Below are 22,720 nucleotides of genomic sequence, written 5' to 3'. Positions count from 1 at the left end.
CCTGCCTGCAGCCTCCCAAGGCTTTGTGTAGCCTGCAGGAAATCTCTGAGACATCCCCAGAACCCAAAGGGTTCCAGCTCAGACCTCCACATATCTTTAAGAAGGAAGATAAAAGAGGGAGATTACAAAGCACTGTTTCTCAGTTATTATTTTATTCCTTCACCTGGCTTTCAGCACAAGGAAAAAAGAAATAAACAGAGAAAAAAAAACTCCAATAAATATAAAAATATAAAAGTCCAACCAAATCTCTTTCCTTGTAGCTGAAAAGAAACCAGAAATTCTATGACTCCCCAAAAATCTGTTGCAAAAGAAAATTCTGGCATTTCTGCTGGACTTATTTCCACACCCAGTTACACAAATTAATCTCTCCTGAAAGGACAGGAATCACACACAAAAGAAGATGCACAGACATCCCTTGTACTTCAGCAAGGCACTGACACCTGGAGTGCTGGAAATGACAAGAACACCCTGGAGAGTCTTTCTTCATACTTATCATATTCTTACACTGCTCTCTATGATGAGTCAAGATTTGGACACTGAAACTCTGATGTCCTGATGCAGATGCTCACGTGGGAGTGAAGGTTACAATGTCCAGTGCTGCCAGACACACATTCAGCAGAATCTGGGACTGCCTGTCATGCCCATGGTGTCTACTCAAACCAGGCCATCAAACTGTACTAAATTCTAATTCTAAGCTAATTAATTGATCCCAAGATTGCAGGCAGCACAGTCTAGACAGCTTCAGCTGATCCATGGCCATTGACTTTATGGAGCTGAGTTGTTCTTCCATTGACCCCACTCTGACAACTGGAGGGATTTAATCACCTACAGCAAATAGAAGCATCTTAACTCCTAAATTTAGGTGATTGGGGTAAACAAAACACTGGCCTGGATGGGCCTGTCATTTGATGTAGAACAATCACTTTATGTTTATTTTAAAGATTTCCCTCATTTCACTCTGGGTAATGCAATTGTTTTAAGGAACAGGCAATGATCCAACTTGTGTTTGCACAGATCGTGCACAAATTACTGGGAAAGATTCCCCAGCCCAGAACACTTCCACCTACACAGAGAGGGAACTTCCACCTACACAGCTACCTAAAAAACACACATGGGAGAAAGGTGCAGTCTAAGGAAATGCTCTTCCTGCTGGTTATTCCAGCAGGGTATTAATTCCCCCTTTGCTGTGTATCAGCAGTGAATTCCTGCAGAGCACCAGGAGGAGGAAAGGCATCACCCAGGATTGCAGCACAATTTGTTTCTGAGCCTGACAGACCAGGAGAGCACAGAGCCATGAAACTCCCTCCCTAACCCCCTTCTGGAAGGCTGGCAGGGCACAGGCTGGTAATCATGTTTGATCTTTATGGCAATTGCTTCTTAGCTGAAATTCAAAATTCAATTAGTCACCTGCCATAATTACAGAATGCACAAAGAGATGGCAATGATAATGAGAGGTGTAACTGTACTTCATTACCTGTAGTAAAGCACTGTGGAATTGAGAAGCAATTCCACAAGAAAAGTGAGTAAGACAGGAGGGAGAGGGAGAGGAAGGGAGCTGGAGGCTGGAGTTTAGGACAGATGACTCAAGAAGACAATTTGCACAACCTCTGGAAAGAAAGGAGTGTGTGCAGCCTCCCTCTACTTTGGTTTTTGCCTCAGCAAAGTGGCAATGTGGGAAGCAATACTCTTCTCACAGAGCCTTCACTGCCTGGAATTTATTCAGGAATTTATGAGTTGCAGTCACAAAAGCAAAGCACAGCAGCTGTAGGGATGGCTCTGGAGCACAGAATCAGCATTCACTGGGAATAGTCCTGACCTGCTCTCAGAACTCTGCAAAAATAAAGGTGACTGAGAAAAGGAGGGATGAGAGCAGGTTCCAAAATGCATCACTTCATGTGATATCTGCCTGGTAAAGTTCAAATACCTTTTGACAAGGAACTCACATGAAACCTCTGGTCCAGCAGCAGAGGCTGTGAGAGGAAAGCAGCACACAGGAGAGACAGAAAATAAGAACAACCCAGGAAGGTGAGAGAAAAATATCACATACAACACAGGGAATGAGTTGGGCTAAAAGGCCAGGAGGACCTGCAAAACCCAATTATTATCCCTGAGTCAGCACTGGGGGTTTGCCTACACCACAGGAATGCCCATCAGGAACCACAACAGTTGCTTGGCCTTACAGGGAATTTCTTTGTAAGTTAGTTTTGAGGTTTGTTTGTTTGTTTTTCCATTTCAAACCATTGTCCAGATCATACATCCAGCATTTTTATAAGAATCCTTTGCCTTTCAGAAAATCACAGCCCTACAGGATGGTTCAGACAGGTCCTGTCACTCTTGGGACAACATCAGCTGCTGTCAGCTCGTGCTGTGTGTGGCTGCCAGGAAGCTCCATGTCTTCCCCAAGCCCAAATATTCATCAGGAGAAGGCAGGCAAAAAACAGACTGTCTGCAAGACAAAAAAAGCCTGCAAACATCACAAGGGTGACCACTTGCCAAAGCAGCCCCTGCCAGCTTTCATAGCTAAGCCTAATATAGGAACATAAAAAATTCCAGATGTTTCTTGGCAGATATGAGCCCATTTTGCTGAACCACATTTCCCCTTCTAATAATGTAAGTTTAAAAAGGGGATGAGAATGGGCAAGTTCTCCCAATTTCTGTGAAGTGAACCTAAGGTGTCTGAATACAATTCCTTCCCTAACCATACAATTTTATAGGATAAGCAAAATATTCAGCAGCATCAAGAGGCTGAATTGTGACTGTGGAGATTGCAGATGTGGAGGCTATAAATAGCTTACTTAGCCCATGACAGATTAGGTTTGTTTGAGAGGAGAAAGTAAAGTCCTTGTAGATATGGGGAAATACAATAATTCCAAGTCTCAAAAACCTTTTACAGACACTAATAGGGCTGCATTTTCCATGGGCTATCCCTCCACATAAATTCATTCTCCTACTTGGTGAAGAATAAGGTTTAAAAACAGCTCTTGCCAGGAGAAAACAACACCCAGCTCAGACCTTCCTTCTTACACAGCCACAATGAGGAACAGGAAACTTTCATTAAAGAAATTACAATAAGGAACACTGGGGTTTTGAGCTCCAATTTTGTCTCCTTCTGAAGTTTTTTTCTTCCCATCCCCGAAAATAGTGCCAAAAAGTTTATTGAATTAATCACCCAGCACAGCACTGCTATGGGGAACTCAGTGTCCAGAGATGTTTTATCTGGTAAGAAGGGCTGCAGGATATAGCTGAGTTTGTAGATAAGCAATTGCTAAGCTGATGATGCACCTGCCTGGATTTAAAAATTCATAAATTGCTTAAACTCCCCAGACTTCCCTTTCCATACTTTATATTGCTGCTTCCATTGCTGCATTTCTACACTTTCCCAAAATACAGTATGGAATATGAATCATGTGCCAGTCCCAGGCCAGCATGTATTGAAACTTTAAGTGAGATCAGAAACCTGAGAGAAATAATATTTCATATAACATTTGCTAGTGCTGTACAGCCACCAGGAAATTTGGTTTGCAAGTGATATCAAAAAAGAAGTGAAGAAGTAGGAGATAAAATTTGAGAGGGATCTGTGAAGGACCATATTATTCTGTAAGGGTTGTTTTCATGCCCACAGCACCTTATCAACCAGAAAAAGGCAGATCAGAGATATCCCTTTGGCTCTCTGAGAGTGAGATGGGACTGTCTGCACTGCTCTGGGTCTCTGCTTCAGCCCAGCTTCCCAAGACATCTCTGAGCCAACACACAAATGATCCTTCACAAGAGATTCCCCCATGCACAAGGAGCTGAGTGATCACTTGTTGGCCAGGAAGACCTTGAAGAATCTTCTGCAAAAAGCAGCTGGAGAAGAGGCAGAGAGGCTGTTCCTCTGCCATAAGCTGATTAATACAATGCACCTCTCGTTTGGAAAGCCTGCTGTTATGTGGGAAGGTGCTTTCTTATCACCTGGTAATTATTGTCTCTTTGGGGGTTTGAGATGGCATGGGAGGGGGAAAAGGAATTTTAAAATCTCTTCTAATTTTATAGCACATAAAATGCTGTCAGCACATGCTGTGACAGTCTAAGAAAAGCATTTCACCAGCTTCATTTCTTGGCTAAAATCCCTGATGAATCTTAAGATCCTGAGCTTATTTCAAGCAGGAATGATAAGTGGGCCATCTCTGAACCATCCCATGTGGTTTTGGGTCCACTGCAGCCTGGCAAACATGGTGTGGCAGCTCCAACATCACACACACCTTTTAAAGATTCACATATCTGTGATCTCAGTGCTGCCTGTACCACTCAAACAGCTCTGGGAACTGCAGCAAACAGGGGTGTTAATTCTCCATGCAGTTCCATGAATAAATGGAATAAAGAGTAAATTATCTCATGCTGGCACTGAACACTGCACACCTTGCACAGCTTAACATTCACGGCATTAATCTTAGGCTTGTCATATAGATCTCCTCACAATACAAAAAAGGACAGAACAGCCCCCCCTCAGTATTCCAGACCCCTCTCAGAGCACTAAAATGACACCTGTCACTGTTTCAGCTCAGCTCACTGTTTTCCTCAACACCGTTTTCCTACACTTCACTTTTTTTCTTTTTTCTTTTTTTTTTTTTTTTAATCTTCAAATCCAGAACTGAAGCTTCCAAACCCCAAATTTGTGCATTTAACCAGCCACAGATTTATGTATCACCTTCCTGGACCATTGTCTTGACATAAACACTGGCTCCAGGAATTTGGAAGCAGCACAATAAATTTGATCTGGACTGAAACAAAACAATAAAAGAGGGAAGCAGGGCAGTCTTCTTATGCCAACACCATTCCTAAAAAAAATGCTGCACACAGCAAGGACATAAGCCAAGAACTGGAGGTGGAGGAAATGTTCCAGGTGTTCCAAAGAGAATAGAAGAGTTGGTAATGCTTCAGCACTTCCCAGGTTCAGTTTAGTACAGTTCCAGCCCTGCATGAAGGGCTAGAAGGGAGGATGCTGCAGAAAGCTCCTGTCATTCTGAGCTCAATTTCCTTGCTCCTTAAATACCTGCTGGTTTCTTGTCATGCTGATGGGGAAGATGGGCACGAAGATTGGTTGTTTACAGCGACAATGCAGGAAAGGTTTTAGAAACTAGAGAGAGCAATTAGGTAAAATACCTTTGGAAGTGCTCACTTACCTCAGAGAAATGTTTAGTGCTCATCATTCACTTCCACTTAGCTGAGACTGCCATTTAGACATTTACTGACTCTGGTAATAGATTCTCTCAGGTCTTCTCTTATGACAAGAAAAACTACTGAAAATTCTTGCATTACATCCCTTTCACTGAGGCAGATTTATCCAATGTCATTCCTTTTGAGCTCCCCCAGAGCAAATTGAGTGAACAATATTTAACCACTGGGTAGTCAAGTGAGGACTGCTTAATTGATATTCTCCTTGGGACCAAACCATAAAACCTTGAATCCTAAACTTGCCGTGAACAACTGAGGTGTAGAGTACAACGAAGAAAAAAACAAACAAAAAACCTACTAACCAAACATGAAAAAAAAAAAAAAAAGATGCTTGAAGGGCCTGATGAACTGCTTTGGACTTCAAAGAATCCAAAGTGCATGAAAAAGTGTCTGAATTTTCCAACACTTATCAAATTAATTCAGCTTTAGACTTCCTCTGCTAAGTAATGATGAGCTACTGACTTGTATATCAAACGTGGCAAAGGTGATATGATGATACTAGAGTTGTTTTCTTTGATAGACAAATTAAAAGGTAACTTTATTCTTTTTTTTTTGAAGGTAGAGTGAAATATTGATTGCAACTGAAGAGCAGTGAATTACATTTTATAGCAATAAAACCCTCCTGTGCACATCATGAATGGGGTACAGAAAAGCTACAGAATATTTTTGAAAATTATGCTAGCTTGACAGTTTAGACCTACTTTTAATTTAATGTGAACGTGAAAAAAATTGCAGTGCAGCATAAAACCTCTGCACAAATGAACATCAAAATCCTCAAGCCTCCTCTCTAAGAAAAATAAGCAATTACTTAACAGTTCCACTGGAAATGCTCATTTTGGACCAGTGCCTCAAGGGATGAAGTAAGTGCTGTTCTATTAAGCTCTGTTTGTTCCCTTTTTTACCCTGTGAATTTTATTTTAAAACAGTGCCATAGGGAGACCCTGTCTGTATCCAACTGCTCTGTCACCTCCCATTCCCAGAGCAAAGCCAAATGGCAAAACCTTCTGCAATAGCTGCAGTTCTTCTTCAGGAATGCATTTGCCACCCCTGATGGAATGAAATTCCTGGGGTGGTTCAGACCTCATCTCTGGACAAAAGAGGAGGAGAGGAATAAAGAAAAGAGGGAAAAAAGCTTTTTGAAAAGTAACAAAACGTGATATGAAGGTCCACAGTGCTACATGCTGATTATCTGTTCACAAAACACACCTAAATAATTCTGTAAAATTCTGAGAAAAAGCTTTCTCCTTTGCTTGTATTGCACTGGTGCCTCTCCAGGCCCATCCAAGGAGCCCACCCATCTTCAAGGCTTTCCTCACTTGTTTTTAGACACAGGAACAGTCCAGATGTGGAAACCTAACTCTGGGATTATTGCTAGAGATGGACATGTCCTGACCTTTCTCTGTTGACCAGAAGTGGAGCTGAGAAGCTTTGAGGAGTCATCACTCACAGATGGCTCAAGGTCACTGATATAAAGCCCAGCTCATATGGACAAAAATCCCCTTATTTTGGATCTTGAGGTTCAGTGCTACAGTTTTCTAGCACTAGGCTTAGAAGAATTTGACAGTAATAAAATCTAAATGAAATTGTAAATTTTTTCAGGATGGGCTGGTGTGGCAGGGTAACCTGAGGTGCACATACCATGCAGAAAGACACAGCCTGAGGAGAAATTAATACTTCCAGAGTCTGGACTTTGATACCTCTATGATTTAAGCAGGTGTAGTGATGGATTAATACCCACAAAAGAACATTTTGGGTCTTAGGAATTAGAGTCTTTCTACTGGAGTGGCATCTGGAGGTTTTGTGGAGTGCTGGCTTCACTTCCAGCAGCAGAAGCTTCAGGCAGGGACCCAGGCAGACCCTCATGGTGCTGTGATTGAAAACAGCACCTTTCCAAAACTCCTGTGAGCTAAGGCTAGGGAGGAACAGTGTAAGAACATGAGAGGCAGTGGAGAAGCACACATTGATCTTTTCTCCCTGGTGATAAGCCCTGAGGGAATGGCATGGAGCTGAGTCAGGGGAGGTTTAGTTGGATTTAGGGAAAGGTTCTTCCCCAGAGGGTGCTGGCACTGCCCAGGCTCCCCAGGGAATGGGCACAGCCCCAGCCAAGGCTGCCAGAGCTCCAGGAGTGTTTGGACTCTGCTCCCAGGGATGCTCAGGCTGGGATTGTTGGGGTGTCTGTGCAGGAATAGGAGTTGGACTCAGTGATCCTTGTTGGTTCCTTGCAGCTCAGGCTATTCTCTGTTTGTATGATTCTGTAAATCCTATCCACAACAAAACAGAGATCCCCCATTTCTGGGAGTGTTTCAGGCCAGGCTGGATAGAGCTCTGAACAACCTGGTCCAGTAGAATGTGTCCCTGCCAATGGCACAGGGGTTGGAACTGGATGATCTTAAAGGTCCCTTCCAACCCAAACCATCCTCTGATTTCTGATTAGGGAGTTCAGAGCTGAACCTTCACTTCCCCTGCTGTGCCTTTTAAAGAGAGATTTCTCACATAACAGTTCCCAAATGAAATCTTAGTGAGTAAAAATGACTTTACTGTCATGCAGCTACAGCATCCTGGAGTAGTTCCCAATAATGACTTTTTAAAATTAAATGATTACCAAGATTTTTTTTCCTTCTCAGCTATCTGATCTTAATTATATCATGTGAAATGAGATCATTTGATGCACCACCCTCAAACTCTTCTCCTCTTAAAATAGAATCTAAATCTTTCTATAGACTGAAGATTCTTTAAGTAATTACACATGAAGTGTTTAGAATAAAATGTCTCTTCCTTTCCTGTGCACAAGGATTTATCTTTGGATTAATCAAAACCAAAAGGTTAGCAGATTATTCTAATGACAATACAAAGGTAATTAAAATTTGCTGTCATTATTTTTGAAACACAAAGGAGATGTAATGTACCTCATGTAACAGTTTCTTCTGGTCATCATCAGTGAAATGCAGTTAATCACTGTAATTAGCTGTTACATGACTGCACATCACGAATATGCCAGAAGAAACATTTCACTTCAGAGAAGTACTTAAGATTTAGTTCAGTCTGAGAGAAGAATACAGCTCATTATCTCTTTAAACAGATTTACAGATTTAAAGTGCATATGCACTTGACTCCAAGGGCCTCTGTTACCTTTGCACTGAAATAATTTATGAAAACCACTCACAGGATGCTTCAGACTGCAGGAAATGCTGCTTCATGACAAGTGACCACAGCCAGTTTACAAACTCTCCTCTACATCTATTTTCTCCTTTTTTCCACAGTTTTCTTTCCACTTACACCTTTTTCCATCCTGAAATAGTGTTGTTCATGATCTGTTAAAGTGATTGGCCTCAGAACTGAAGCATTTGTAGGAGGGTTTGGGGAGCCAAAGAGCAGCAGTTTAACAGATAACCTTCCCTGTGATAACTGAGAGGGAAATTTGATTCACAAATGCTGCTGAAGTGGCAGAAACTGAAGTTCCTGAAGTTGAATGGACAGCATTAGTAAAGGAGAGCTTGGAGGTGTCGTGGTACAGCTCCTGAACACTCAGCTGATGGCACCAGACTGGAAACTGAGATCCTCAGCTCTGGAGCCACCTTAAAGAAGGCAGAAACTCTCATCACTCTGGGATTTTAAGGACCAAGCCAAACAGGATATGCCATGTCAAATGACAGCAGAAATTTCAGGGAAATTTAAAAATGTTTGTAAGGAATGATGATATCACAGATCAGTGCCTTTGTTTCAATGAAAAATGACTGATTTTGATATTCTTTGAAGTGAGACAACTGAGCTGGAATTTCACATAAAAATAGCATCACTATAGTCTGGTGTCTGTGTTTTGGGAAAGGATATCTGTTACAGGCAGAGAATTTCCTTCTGACTTCACTGAGAGATAAAAATGTCTGTGAGTCAGCACTCCAAATCCTGACTGTGTTCTGAGACTGAAAACCAGGGACTGCATTTAGCTATAAACCATGGGCTGGATTTACAACATTTCCACCTGCTGTAAAATACATTCAGAGATGAGCCTGAATAAATATTCCAATTCAAAATTCCATTCCAATGCCCCAGTTTGCCTTCTGGAAGCTCTCCCTAGGACAGCAGCCTGTGCTCTGCAGTGTTCAACCCTCATGACTGTATTCCCAGGCTTGAAGAATTTGGGAAAAAAAAAAAAAAAAAAAGTACCAGATTAAATTTTCCTGCATTTATTTGATATCCTCCTGGGGTGGGATGACCCTGGCTGACTACTGGCACCTTCTCCACCTGTCCTCAACAGGATAAGGGGATAAAATAAGATGGAAAACTCATAGCATAAGAAAAAGACAGTTTAGTGAGTGATTAACGATTTAGTTAATTAATTTGGATCTGTCAAATGTGAGGACAGCCCTGACCCACTCTTCTCAAAACAACCACTCCTGCATTTTTCTGCTACCAAACCTTTGCCATGTTAACCAGTACAGCTCCTCTCTGGCTTCCCAGTAGTTGCCTGGGGAAAATATTTTCCAGAGTTTGTTTAGAGCTTATTAAATAAAAATCTGGTCCTTAAACCCCACAGCAGTGCCAGCTAAAATGAAGCTAATTTTACCATCAATAATCCTGTCCATACAGAAAGAAGCAAATAGGAAGTGCTGGTTTAATGGTTGGACTTGAAGATCTTAAGTCCTTTTCAACCTTAATTATTCTATTATTTTATGGAGAAAAGACTGCAACAAACACCACCACAACAATAAGTCACAATGCTGCAATAAGCAAAAATAATCTCTTGCCTGATCATGCAAAAAAAAAAAAGATGAAATCAAGTCTTCTGTGAATCATTTATTTGCTTGTATTCATGAAATTCATCTGAGCATTCAGGACACTGCTACTACTGCAGCTGAAATCTACCTATTAAAAATAAATCTTTGTGGATATATCAGCACTTCCAAAAGAACACAGAAATGTCTGGAGAACTTTTTCCCTAGCAATGATCTGATGTTCTTATTTAACTCTTTTATGCAAAGTTTCTCCTGCCAAGCTTCCTCGTGTCAAAGGCTGGTTTGTGTGAACTGTTATTACATAGCACCACTCCTTCATTACAAAATTACATGTATCATGTGCAGCAAAATTGCATAATCTGTGTAATTAGCTGATCTGGGTGACTGCTGGCAGTGAAAGCAGCTGGGAAGGTTGGGCAGAGGGGAGAGCTAATGACACCCACTGAGGAATAAGGATTGCACCTGTGAAACTGCCTGGCCCAGCCCCCTGCCTGTCCCAGAGCACAGCTGCCATCAAAAGCCACTCAGAACACTTGGATTTATTACTTTGATTTATTGCAAGTGTGATTTGCCAGAGGCTCCTCACAGCTGGGTGTGTGAGAGCTGGGCTGGGCAGAGACAGAAACCTCAAAACCCATCAAACCCCACAATTCCCAGGAAAACCTCATCCCTCTCCTCTATTTTATTCTCCTCTTCTTTCCTTCCTCATCCTGACAGTAGATTTGTACTTATTAAGTACAGATCCTGATTCTGCACTTTTTGGACCCAGGGTTAGGCTGCTGGTTTCACTATTGCTCCATTTCTTGCACTTGTGCTGCTGATCCTGTCACATTCTGCACTGCTCATCACACCCAAAGTGTCCCCTGCACCCATGGGGCTGACACCAAGAAGCCTTCAGGGAATCAGTACATTGCTATTTAGGTTTTAGCAATTTATTTTGGTTTTAGCAATTTATTTCGGTTTTAGCATGAAAAGGCAACGCAGAGCCTGATCAAAGGCTGCTTCCTCCTTGCCTTGTCTCACGTCATTTTGCCTGAGAGTTTGAAATGCCCCTTCATCTGTGCTACAAAGTTGCATGATGTATTTGAAGTGTGTTTTCAGAAAAAAAAAAAAAAAAAAAAAGGCATTGAAAAAATAAAACTCAGCTTATGGAAAATAAAGCCCATCTCCACTGATAAAGCCGGACAGTTCACTAATTTATCTTCACTGGATCAAGGAATGAAGCCAAATCCACTGGAAGGGATCTGACAACAGGATATGTATTGTACTAGAAAATGTAGCCTAGGAAACAACCCTGCATTGCAGAGAAGAGCAGCAAATAGCTGAATAAATGTGATTGTGATAAGTGAGCACTTCACCTGGCACACAGAAAACCTGCAGGTGCTACAGACCAGCAGGTCTGCACCAAGACAGCAAGGCATGAAAACAGACACAGAGCTGTGAAATCTTATGGCTAAACTCACAAATATATTGGTGACTGTACCCATCACTTACACAAATTAAATATCCGAGCTCATGGATATTTCTACAGTTCTGAAAGTATTAATGAGAATATCTCTGGTTTTCTCACACAAAGGGATGCTTTCCATTCAGCTCATATCTCCATATTGAGAACAGGAGATTTTTTACTGCTGTAAGAGGGATCTGGAGAGAACATTATTAAGACACTGAAATCCAGCTGCCTGCTTAGCACTTTGTACATCCCAAGGTCTTTGTGTGGAAACTCTTAGGAAGCACTGCAAAACACAGATTGTCTCCTCAAAACTCCCCTGGCTCAGCCCCAAAGAAATTAATGAGGAATGATGCTGAGGAAAAAAGGTGACATGATAGCAGGGAGCTTCTGAACTTCTTGCACTCTAAAAAATAAAAACAAAAATAAAAATAAAAATAAATAAAATTGAGTTAATTTACAAAGGGCAGAGCTGAAGGATGGGAGCCTGAAGCAGGGGCCAGCTGCAGGGTATGACCAGGTCTCATGTGCTGCCTGTTGGGACAGAGACAAGCTGGAAGTTGCCTCCATTCCTTCCCTCCCTTTGACACTGTCACAGCCTCTGGGCTGCACAGGGCTCCCCCTGCATGGCCCTGATGGATCCATGCCAGGACAGTCCTGGAACCCACACTGAAGGCAGCCCAGCCAGAACCAGGGTGCTTCCCATGGGAGGCTCTGGTCCTGCCTGCCCACCAAATCAGGGGACATGGACATTCTCTGAGAGACAGAAAGAAAAATAATGAAGAAAACCAATTTAGGAGCATCTTTTTCCCATTCAGACATGGGAAGGGAGAAGGTACTTAGGCCAAACACATTAGATATCAAGCTGCTCATTCCCTTTTTATTTACAAGGCAAATACTTTGGGTCTGGCATTTTCTTCTGTTGAATTTTAGTTTGCTCAAGGCTCTGGTGGCCCTGCAGTAAAAAACTGTGTCTGCTATCCTCTGCTGCCTGCCTTGGATGAGGGACAGTATCCCCCTTATTCTTTACATCTGGTATTTAATCCTTAATTCCTTTCTCTCACCTGCTGTTCTTTGGGATGGCAACTCCAATTTTTGCCTGCTGTGCCACAGAGAGGCACTGCAGTTCCTCCCCACAAATGCCTTCTGCATGCTTCCCAAAAGTTTGCCCCATCCCTTTGTCTCTTCTCATGGCAGAGGTGACAGATTTAGGTGATCTTTAAGACCCCTCCCAACTCAAACCATTCTTTGATGTAATGGTTTTAAACTTCCAGCACTTGAAGTTCATCCCAAGGAAGCTATTTTTATTCAGTTCTTCCACCTCAAGCAGATAACTTCCATGAATGAGCCATCACTGAATCACTGACATTTCAGGATTAAATCAAAGCAATTAGCCCTGCCTTTTCCAGCTGATTTTCACTGAGGTAACATGGCAACTAGACAAAGGTCAGTTCCCCATGAATATCACTCAATTTCCCTAAAAGCAAGCAAAGGATGAAATAAACCATTTTAATGGCGCAGGAAAAATCACATATTACACATCAGTAGGTAAATGGAATCAAAACAAGAGCCCAAACCACTCTCATCTGATGCACACCTGGTAACACAAATTCTTCATATAAAAAACACCATCACTAAGTCACAGGTGTCCATGAAAAACAAACAGCTGGTGACAGAGGCCACTAAATGATCTATCTGAGATCTGTAGGGATATCACAGAACCACAGAAATGCCTGGTTAGAAGGAGCAGCAGAGCTCATCTGGTCCAACTTGCAATGTCCTATTGCCACACCTGGTTTATTTTTCACCAAGCAAAGCCAGAGCTTCTTCAGCTCCATGCTCAAAATTCCTAGAAGTGCTTTGTTTCATGAAGGAAATTATAAAATCCTAGAAGTTTTCAAAGTTACTCATGAACCTAAAGACTCACACACATATAACTGACCTACCACAGAGAAATCAATTTCTTTCCCTGAGATTTCAGGAGGTGAATTTTAGCTCAGGTGCACCAGAAGCTGAGTGCACCCACAGTCGATTTTCACCTGGTCCCAGTGACTCATTCACATTTACTCCATTCATGCCTCTTTCTGTGCCTGCTCAGGGACTGGGAAAATGAGAATGATGTTGGATAAAGAGCCTAAGAGAGATAAAGCACTGAAGTCAGACAGGCAGGTATCCAACCACTCAAAGAAGTGATGAAAAAATAATCCCCCCATTCTCTCAAAGCTCTGTAATTGCAGGGAGTGTGGTCAGTGTGCTCACCTGTAATCCCAGGAACTCAGCCACAGGTTTGCAGCTGAGATCTAACAGAGAATCAGTAAAACAGGAATCCCTAGGAAAGACTTTGCACCTGTTTGATGAAAAATCCAACTACTGATTAGCATAATTCCATTTTCAGGAGAGCTTTGTACATATTCCCAGGATAAACTGAATCACACTGCTGTGATGTCTGTGCTCTTCTGACACACTCACCTCACTGGATCAGCTCAGAGATCCTTCTATCCCCACCCCAGGAATAAACCACAGTGCTCATGGAGAATAAAACTGCTGTTATTACTGCTGCTGGGATCTTTTCTTTTTCCCAGTAGAAACATGATGTGAACACAGGAGAGATAAAGGGATTAAAAACAGATTAGGGTGAACAAAATAAATCCAAACTGAGCATGGGTTTGTAGGTGGACAAGGATGACTTAACTGTGTGAGAAGATCTTTGTGGGGATCCTTTAGTTCTCCCTAAAAAGGAGTAAGAAGCAGCAAAACTCAATGTTCCTACTGCTACAGCCACTCCCTGGAAGTGGGTGATGCACTGAACCACAACTGCACTTGGATTTACCCCTGTCCCTTTTGAGACAGGCTTGGAAACAGAAAGCAGACTCAAGTGGGAATTTGTTCCCACCAAACAAAAAAAAAAAAAAAAAATTGTTTCAACCAAACAAAAGCCTTCTGATTTTTGGCTACTAAGGAGATTTCCTGAGTCACAGGCAGCTCTGGTGGAATGTGCATCTTCAGACATTAAATTGGTAATTAATTACATAGGGGCAAAGGGGTGAGTTATGTGGAGAGGGAAATTCAGAAGTTTGGATAAGATGGCCAAAATTAACCACAATGTGAACCTCTGGGATCCTTTCCTTACCACAAAGTGTTCTCAGTGAAGAACAAAAGGGGCTCTCTCTACAAAGGCCTTGTTAGCTGGTGATGGGGTCCCTGTCCCCTCCCAGACAGCCCAAATCCCTGAAACCCCACCCTGGAAAGAATAATAAACTCTTCACAAAAAGGACTTCCAAAAAGGGATTTCCAAGTCAGGGGTCTGTGTCCCCTAGAGCTCCTGAAACAGAAAAAACTCCCACTAGGAAGGAACCTGTGAGGAGCTTTCTCTGTGCAACACTGGGAAATCTCTTTGAAGGGCTCTGCTTCTCACTTTCCCCTTCATCCCTTTACTCTGCTGTCTGGCAAAGGAACAGGGTGTCCCCTCCTTATGAATCCCAGAAATCCATTTCCAGCACCCAAACTCCCATTTTCCACACTGGTTCCCACACAGAGATTGGTGTTTTCAGTTGTTAAAGTGTGTTAGGATCAGCCCAGAAACAACAATCTTTGAAATTCTTCTGCTTCCAAACTCTGCATCAGCTGCAGAGCAGGAATCAGTGTGGAGCCTGGAGATCCTGCAATGAGTCCTGACTGCTCATGATATAATTTGAAATACACAATTCTGATGTTTCAGGGATTACTGGCATAATTCAGCAATTCCTAAGTTAGATAAACATTCTTAGAAATGAGAAAAAGCATCCCTAGGAAGTCACATCTAAGCTTAGGTAAAATGGTGATGATGCACTAGCAAAGTAATTTCCTATTTTCTGTGTTTGTCTCATTTCCACAACACATTTTCTGTTTTCCAAAGCTCTGTTTGCTCCCTGGCTGACTGAGGAGAATGCAGCTCCTCTGCATTAATTCTTCTGTCACAGCATGGTCAGGGCTTTCCTACCACCAGGGGTTTGGGACAACACAACCAAACTGGGAAAGGTTCTTCCTTCTTCTGTTTTCCCAGGGAAATCTCATAATGATACTTGAGATTTTTTTCTTTTTTTAAATACTGAGTTTCTATTCCTATAATTTGGTTCAAAGTAATGCTAAGTCTCATATGGAGCAGTATCTGGCCCTCTGTTATTCCCAGCACAGCAGAGAAAGAAGTCAGCATAAAGCAATCTGAGTTTTATTGATTTTATGAATTTGTCCCAAGAGCTACCAATTATGAACTCCAAGAATAACATCTGAAGAGAATGAAAACCACACTGAAAAAAAAAAAAAAAAAAAAAGAAAAAGAAAATATCTACTAAAAATTCATTCCCCTTCAATTTCCATGGGAAACCTAATTTCTCATTGACTTCTCAAGCTGCTAAGAATGGCTGTTCTAATCTGGGTGTCAAGTCTGGATGTTGGGGTCCAAAACTGAGTAGGAGGTTCCCTTTCCCAGGACAGCAAACCTTGGGCAAAGCCTCAAATGACTGTCAGAGCCTGAGAATTTTATTTGGACGAGGATGCAGCTTGAAGTTCTGCTCTTCCAAGCCACAGAAATTGCCAAGATTCACCATTATATGAACAGCAAAGATAGTTCTGTATCATGGCAGAGCACAGAGGGAAACCTAAAGAAACAAAATCTGAGCAGTTTATTGATGTAATTGTTCTGCAGAACACGAGCAACAGGCAGGTCCCAGCTGAGCTGGTACTGCCCCACTGCTAACACAGCTGAGAGTCACTGCTGTGAAGTGGGAGCACCTGGAGCATCTGGCAGCACTGAGGGAAATCCAAGGGCTCCACAGCATTCAGAGATCAGCTGGATGCAAAGGGCAGCAGTGCAGTGATGAACACAGTGTCCAGCATGAGCAATCCCTGCATCACAGGGCAGGTTCCTGCTGCCTGCTCAGGCTCCTCTGATAGATCTGTTTCACCCCTGAATGGCTCCTCTGATAGATTTATTTCACCCCTGAATGGCTGCTCTGTGCTTTGCAAGGCCCCACATTCCTCACCACAACACACCTGCCTGGGAGCCAAGCTTTGCACTGCCCTTCAGCTTTTCAGAGCAGCCCTGGGGAAAGGGGCAGCCCCCAGCCCCAGGCAGTGACCTGCAACACCCCAGAGAGGAGGGGACACAGGATCCCTCCCAGAACATCCTTCCCCACCGTGTCCTTGTCCCTGTTTCACCTCAGTGAGGCTCTTTTGCCGTGCAGCAGGATGGGGAACAGCTCTGCCCCAGCGCAGCCCCAGCCCAGGGTCACCCTGCAGGTCACCCCTCCATCCCTTCCATCCATCCTGCAGGTGACTCTGGCTTTACCTGCACTCTAAGTGACACCCTGTGGCTGGCAGGAGGAATGGCAGGTGACCATTCCCTCAGTCACACTGTCCCCCAGCTTTTGGGACAGCCAACAGAGGGTGGAACCCCCCGAGCACAGAGAGTCTCAGGAGCTGAGTGACTGGTGAGAACAGCCCAGCTCCACCTTTGGCTTCCACCTCTGGATGGATGGATTGTCTGCGTGGAAAATGGGCCACAGAGCACAACAAAACAAGAAATCCCAACCCACAGGGGAGTGTCCACGCTGGTTGTGACTGGGTGGAACTTCCCCTCTCATTTGGATATGGTAAGATGAAGATTTGTAATATATTTAATTCTTTCCCTTCCCCATCTGCTCCTGAGCCATTCCCTCTTCCTCCCCATGCTCCAGAAGTACACATTTTTGCAAGTATCATCTAATTCCAAACTTATGGAAAGAAATGGACTTCAGTCCATCTGTTTGCCAGCTGGAAGTTGCTGCCAGCTTAGACAACAGAGAGATGAATGGGGCAGGGGCCTTAGGGAAAGAAATATTCACAAAGAAACCTCCAAAATAATGGAACCCTTTGTTTGCTGACCCTCCTGAAGGCCCAGGGTTAAAAGCCCTCTCCAAGATGTGCCACTGCTCAGGGCTGACTAACTTGGGTGCAGAATTGCAGCTGTACTTCAAGTTCTAGTAAAGTCTGTGTGAATTTTGCCTCAAAAGCCAAGCCTAAACTGAAGAGAATCCAGATCAGGTACAACAGGACCACAGCAAAGCCATCTCACAACTTATTATAGCAAAGAACAAAAGTACAAATCTGTGTTTAATTGGCTGGAGAAAAGGTCTTTGAATGTTGACTGAACTAACATTAACAATCTCCTCATTTTACTACATGCAATTAACTTGTGTTCTGGGCTCAATGAAGAAATCACATGTTTTACATGATGATAGTAGTGGGAGCAAGAAAAATGGATTCTTTTCATTCCTCCTTGTAAATATTTTTTCCAACGCTTTTCTTCCAGACTGCAAAATCAGAGCCACAAATTATGCTTCACAAATGAAAGGGAAAAAAGAAGAAAAACTTGGGAAACAAGTGAAGCCTCTCCCATCTGTGCATGACTGAAATCCAGAGCCTCCCACTGTATTTGTGAAGATGTGTGTATTTGTGTTTCTCTTGCAAAAGCAGCAAGAGAAAATGAACAAAAATGGTTGAAATCTTAAACTGGACACAGAGCTATTGGAGACAAGCTGACCTAATCAGCTGCAGATTTGATCTCCTCAGAGAGAACCTTTACGAGCTCGAAAATGATGTTTTATTTCCTCCCCCAGAATTCCAATTCTGGATTTCTTTTTTTTTCCACTGTCGAGTTTGTTTCATTTCTCATCAGTCTCCTTCTTTTAACTTTCATGTACTCTTGACTTCCTAGCTGAAAATACCGTGCTTTACCTCCCAGCAGGGCTGATGCATGGGTACTGCAAGGCTCCAGACTTTTTTTAACAACAGCAACAAAAAAAGTCTTCTTCTAGTGACACCATAACTAAAATTGGCTACAAAACTATTTTCTTCTAAATCCCCTGTCATTAAACAGTGGGATAAAAGACTTCAGGACATCTAACAAGGTTACAGAAGAGAGATGAGGTGAGAGTAGTTTTAAGGTTTCATGGCAATTTTTTTGAGTTTGGAAACACACATGCCCATGATGGACATTTTATTTCTTCCAATAATGATGAAAAGCCACCAGAACTTCAGGGGTCTCTGCCATTTACAGCAGGACTGTGCTTTCAAAACTTTGGAAATCAAGCCAGAAAAACCTCTGGGGAACAAGTAAGTCATGTGAATGTGATCAACAGAATTGGTCAAGACACTAAAATACACGAGATAAAACACAAGTGAAAATGTTAATTGAGCCTCTGGGCCAGCCACTTATGGAAGTGCACATTTCTGTAATTATCAGGACAGGGCTTGCCTGAAAAACATGAACAAGACTCTAAGACCAAGGCTCATGTTTTATATGCAGGCTGGAACCACATCTCCAGAATTTTGAACAATAATTAATCAGAGAGAAAAGCAGCAAAGGTTAGATCTCCATAAAAGACTGGGGTTTTAACCTAGGAAAATTAGCTCTTTTAAAAATTGAATCATCCCTTTAAATGCTTTCAAAAAAGGGAAAATGCAAACCAGAAGAGCTATTAATTCACTTCTTCACCCTTCTCTCAGCACACAAAAGATTATTTCTCTGTGTTCAAGGTGAGATAACCATAAACTGCAGGCATTTTTTCTCCCAATGTGGAGCAAGCCCTGCTAAAGATCCAAGTGAGATCCATGTGCCAGAGGCTCCATGCCCATCACATGAACATCAGCCCTGTTGCTAAGCCACAACCCTCTCCAAAGCTTTCTCACAGGCAGCAGCTTGTAGGGCCAAGGAAAGGTGGTGCACACCCCCTCAAGAAGGAGGAACCAAGTCCCCATCAGGGCAGGGTTAGCAGTGACCATGTGCCTGTTTCCAGCTGCACAGTCCCTGGGGAGATGAGGAGGATGCTTTTTGTGATATCCAAAACACTCCTGTGAAGTGGCTATTTCAGTCAAAGAGCTTCCCTACACTGAGAGGCAGAGAGGGGGGTTTGCAGGCAGGGAGTGCAGCTACAGAGACCTTTTGTTCCTGTTGATCACAGAAGCAGTTTGATCTCAATCCCCAGGTGTGGGATCAGTTCAGCACAACACACGCCCAGGGATGAATTCAGCTGCCTGAGCACGGGCACAGGATCATTTGTCACTGAGCATCTGCAATACCTGTGTGGCCTGGGAGATAAAACACAAACCTACAGCAAGGCTGGGCACTCTGAAAGGGGAAGAAAATACCCCTGGGCATATCAAACAGCACTCTCACTTCTGCAGGGGCTGCTGAGCTGAGCTCTTCATTTAGGCTGAGCTCAGTAACCCCCTAGACCTCACTCCTTCTGTCAATTAGAGCTCCACTGACATGTATTAGAGCTTAAATACTTCACTTAGCTGTTGATATTACTTGGAAATACCTAGATTTGTGCATTAATCTGAAATGCCTCCAGCTCCTGCCCAGAGCAAAGTGAGCAGCCAGGTGTCACCCCAGAACACCTCCCTGCCACAGCAGGTGTTTGAGACAAATCAGCTGAGGCTACAAAAGTCAACACTTTTTGTCCATCAGATGAACAGTGAACCCTGAATTTTCCCCTTGCACAGGGAAATCTGTAGGGGAAGTGTTAATGTAGGCACACTTTAGTCTGCAACATGCTCTAAGTGCTGGAACAGCTGCTTTTTAACAAGCAAAAAAAAACCAGACTCATTACAGTCCATTTGCTGAATTAATCAAGCTTCAGGATATCCTAATAAGTGAATTAATCTGTTTCCTAAAACAAGACTAAAAGCTTCACACTGTCAAAGCATAAACACATCTAGAGGGCAGCAATGATATTGTCATTTTCTTGCTAAATATAGAACCTGAGCAGAGACAAGTGCACAGTCACACACTGCACCAACACAGACTTTTTTTCCCTCTGTTTCTTTGATTTTTTTCCCTCCCTTTGAGAATAATACATAAAAATTGCAAATTTGTAGGTGGATGGCATAATTTTCAGATTCTTGGTCAAAGAGCATTTTGCCAATATTCACAGATCACACTGCAGGGTAACCAGAGTGTGATCTGTCAACATGACTTTATTTCCCAAATAAAGAGGGAGAAAATAACCCCCAATGTATCAGCAAAATAACAAAATGTCAGGGATAAAAAGTCCTCACAGACTGACAGACTTTGTTTTACGAGTGCAGCTGAAACTTATCTGAGTCACTCAGCAATTCCCAGGAGACCCAGAGAAACACAGACCCAGGCACAGAATCACCACGGGAATTTCTTGCAGTTAGGATGGAAATATTTTTACACAGTTTTTTCTAGCATGGCAAACAGGAGGGAAGATTTTTTTTTTAAGCACGAGTTCTTTTTCTTAAGGATTTTTTTTTTTTTTTTTTTCCTCAAATGCTTTTTCATTGAATTTGCTGGCATTGGTATGGTTTGATAGCATTCCCCATTTGAGTTAGAGTGAACATCAAAGCTTGAGAGGTGACAGGATGGACACAAAGCAGGGGAGGTGCATCCAAAGCCTTTGATGAGCTGATCTGTGGAGGAACCTACCTGTCTGTTTTTGTCTTGAATTCCATCCCCTACATGCTCAGAGAATACAGTGAGCTGCAGAAACAGCTTCATAAGTACCAAAACATGGCCATGGACCAGTGTCTTGTGCTTCTCTGAGTTTTTCATAAGCTTTTCATAGTTTGGGCACTTCCCAGTCTGGATTTGCCAGTGTTTATAATGTAAAAGCTTTCCTTGACAGGGAATGATACTGGGTTCATTCCCTCCAGCTGATGAGCTGCTTTTGGGAAATTGGTGGGAAATTGGAACCTTTGAAAGGCTGATTTCTAAAACTGCAAAAGAAATCACTGAAACGGGTCCAAAATTTTTACAGGCTTTCAAATGAGAAATATACTCACAGATACAGAAAATATACTCACAGATATACAAAATACACTCACAGATGTACAAAATCAGTGCAAAGAAAAGCTGCAGCTCCTAAAAGGTTCATGAACATGGGATAGCTGATAGTGTAATAAATGCTGAGTTACAACCCAGAGCTGGATAAACTCTTAGTAGAAGAAAGGCAGTGCAATGTGGTTTTTCTAAATTGGTCTGATTTCGCTCTCAAAAAGCAAAAAATCAGTATAATATAACAAACCATCATTTCTCCATCTGCCTCATCAAAATGCAAAACAAAATAGAAGAAAACTACATGTCCTAGGCAGAAATCTTAAGTTGATTCAAGCCATCTCCTATCAGACCTTCATTTTGAGCTGTATTATTATTATTATTCACCTCTGAGATTTGCAAGATCCATTTCCCATTCTTTAATCAGTTGTCTGAGCTCATTTTATCATCTGCATGGGGAACACAGCTGAGGTTTTCAGCACAATGAGCCTCATCACAAATGAGGCAGCCCACAAACCAACCTGGTGAAATCATGCAAGTGGTCAGAACGGGTCAGTATTTGGTTTTCCCAAATTCTGGATGTGTTCTGAATGCAGTAATTATATTTTTCAAATGCCAAAAGAGATTGCACCTGTGTATTCAAACCTTAACCTGCTTTCCCAAGCTTTAATCACTTAACTGTTATTTCCTAAGGAGCTACTGATTCCAAAAGTTGAGCAAATTTTGATACAATCCTTCCCTCTGTTTTCTGCACTACAACTTGGAAGAACCACACACATGGAAGTGTCTAAGATCAATTGGAGATAACTACTCACATTTTTTTGAAAGGAGATAAATATCCATTTCCTTCAGCATTTCAGTAACATATTTCCATCAGTCTTTGATTTCATTAACATGCCATTATTTTAAGAGCAGAGAATTCAAGAAAACTTACTAGCACTGCAATATAAGCATCAGCCACCACTGAGAAGGAGAGGAGCAGGGAAGAACTTTAAATCAGGGCATTGATGAACTAGTGGAAGCATCAACAGAGTTTATAAAAACCAAACTGGGGTATAAATTTTTTTTTTTTTCTTCCATACATAGGAAAAATATTTAAATTCTTTCCAGTGTGTTCTGCACTGCCCTTATTTCTCAGAAATTTTCTTCTGGTCTCAACTGAGACTTGTCCAAGTCGTGAACCACCTGCTGTAATCAAAGCCAGCATCACCCAGCCCAACCCAGGTGCCCTCCTGTTGTATTGCAAAGACCCAGGTCTGAGATTAGAGTGCTTTAGGATTATTTTGCAGTTCTCTGAGACAACCTTTTACTCTGCTCAAAGTCTGGGCTGACAGAATCTCATCCCTAAGAACAAATCTGGCAGGGGACTTTGTTTCACAGAGCCAGCACGCCAAACTTTTGGGCAGTTATACTGTGATACTTAGGGCTGTGGAAAGAACAAATTCACTTTCTACAAGTTTAAAATTACAATTTAAAATATCAGGGTTACTCTTTTACAGGACCTAA

General features: G+C 42.3%; 1 protein-coding gene across 3 annotated transcripts in view; it reads right to left on the bottom strand.

Moving 5' to 3' along the window:
• The window catches only part of CRHR2 (corticotropin releasing hormone receptor 2), a 129,822-nt gene that overhangs the window by 66,677 nt on the left and 40,425 nt on the right, over positions 1–22,720 (bottom strand). The window lies entirely within an intron of this gene.

The sequence above is a fragment of the Erithacus rubecula genome (genome assembly GCF_903797595.1).
Source record: "Erithacus rubecula genome assembly, chromosome: 3".
Taxonomy (NCBI): Eukaryota; Metazoa; Chordata; class Aves; order Passeriformes; family Muscicapidae; genus Erithacus; species Erithacus rubecula.
The sequence above is the reverse complement of the archived record's forward strand: the minus strand, read 5'-3'. Positions and strand labels throughout refer to the sequence as shown.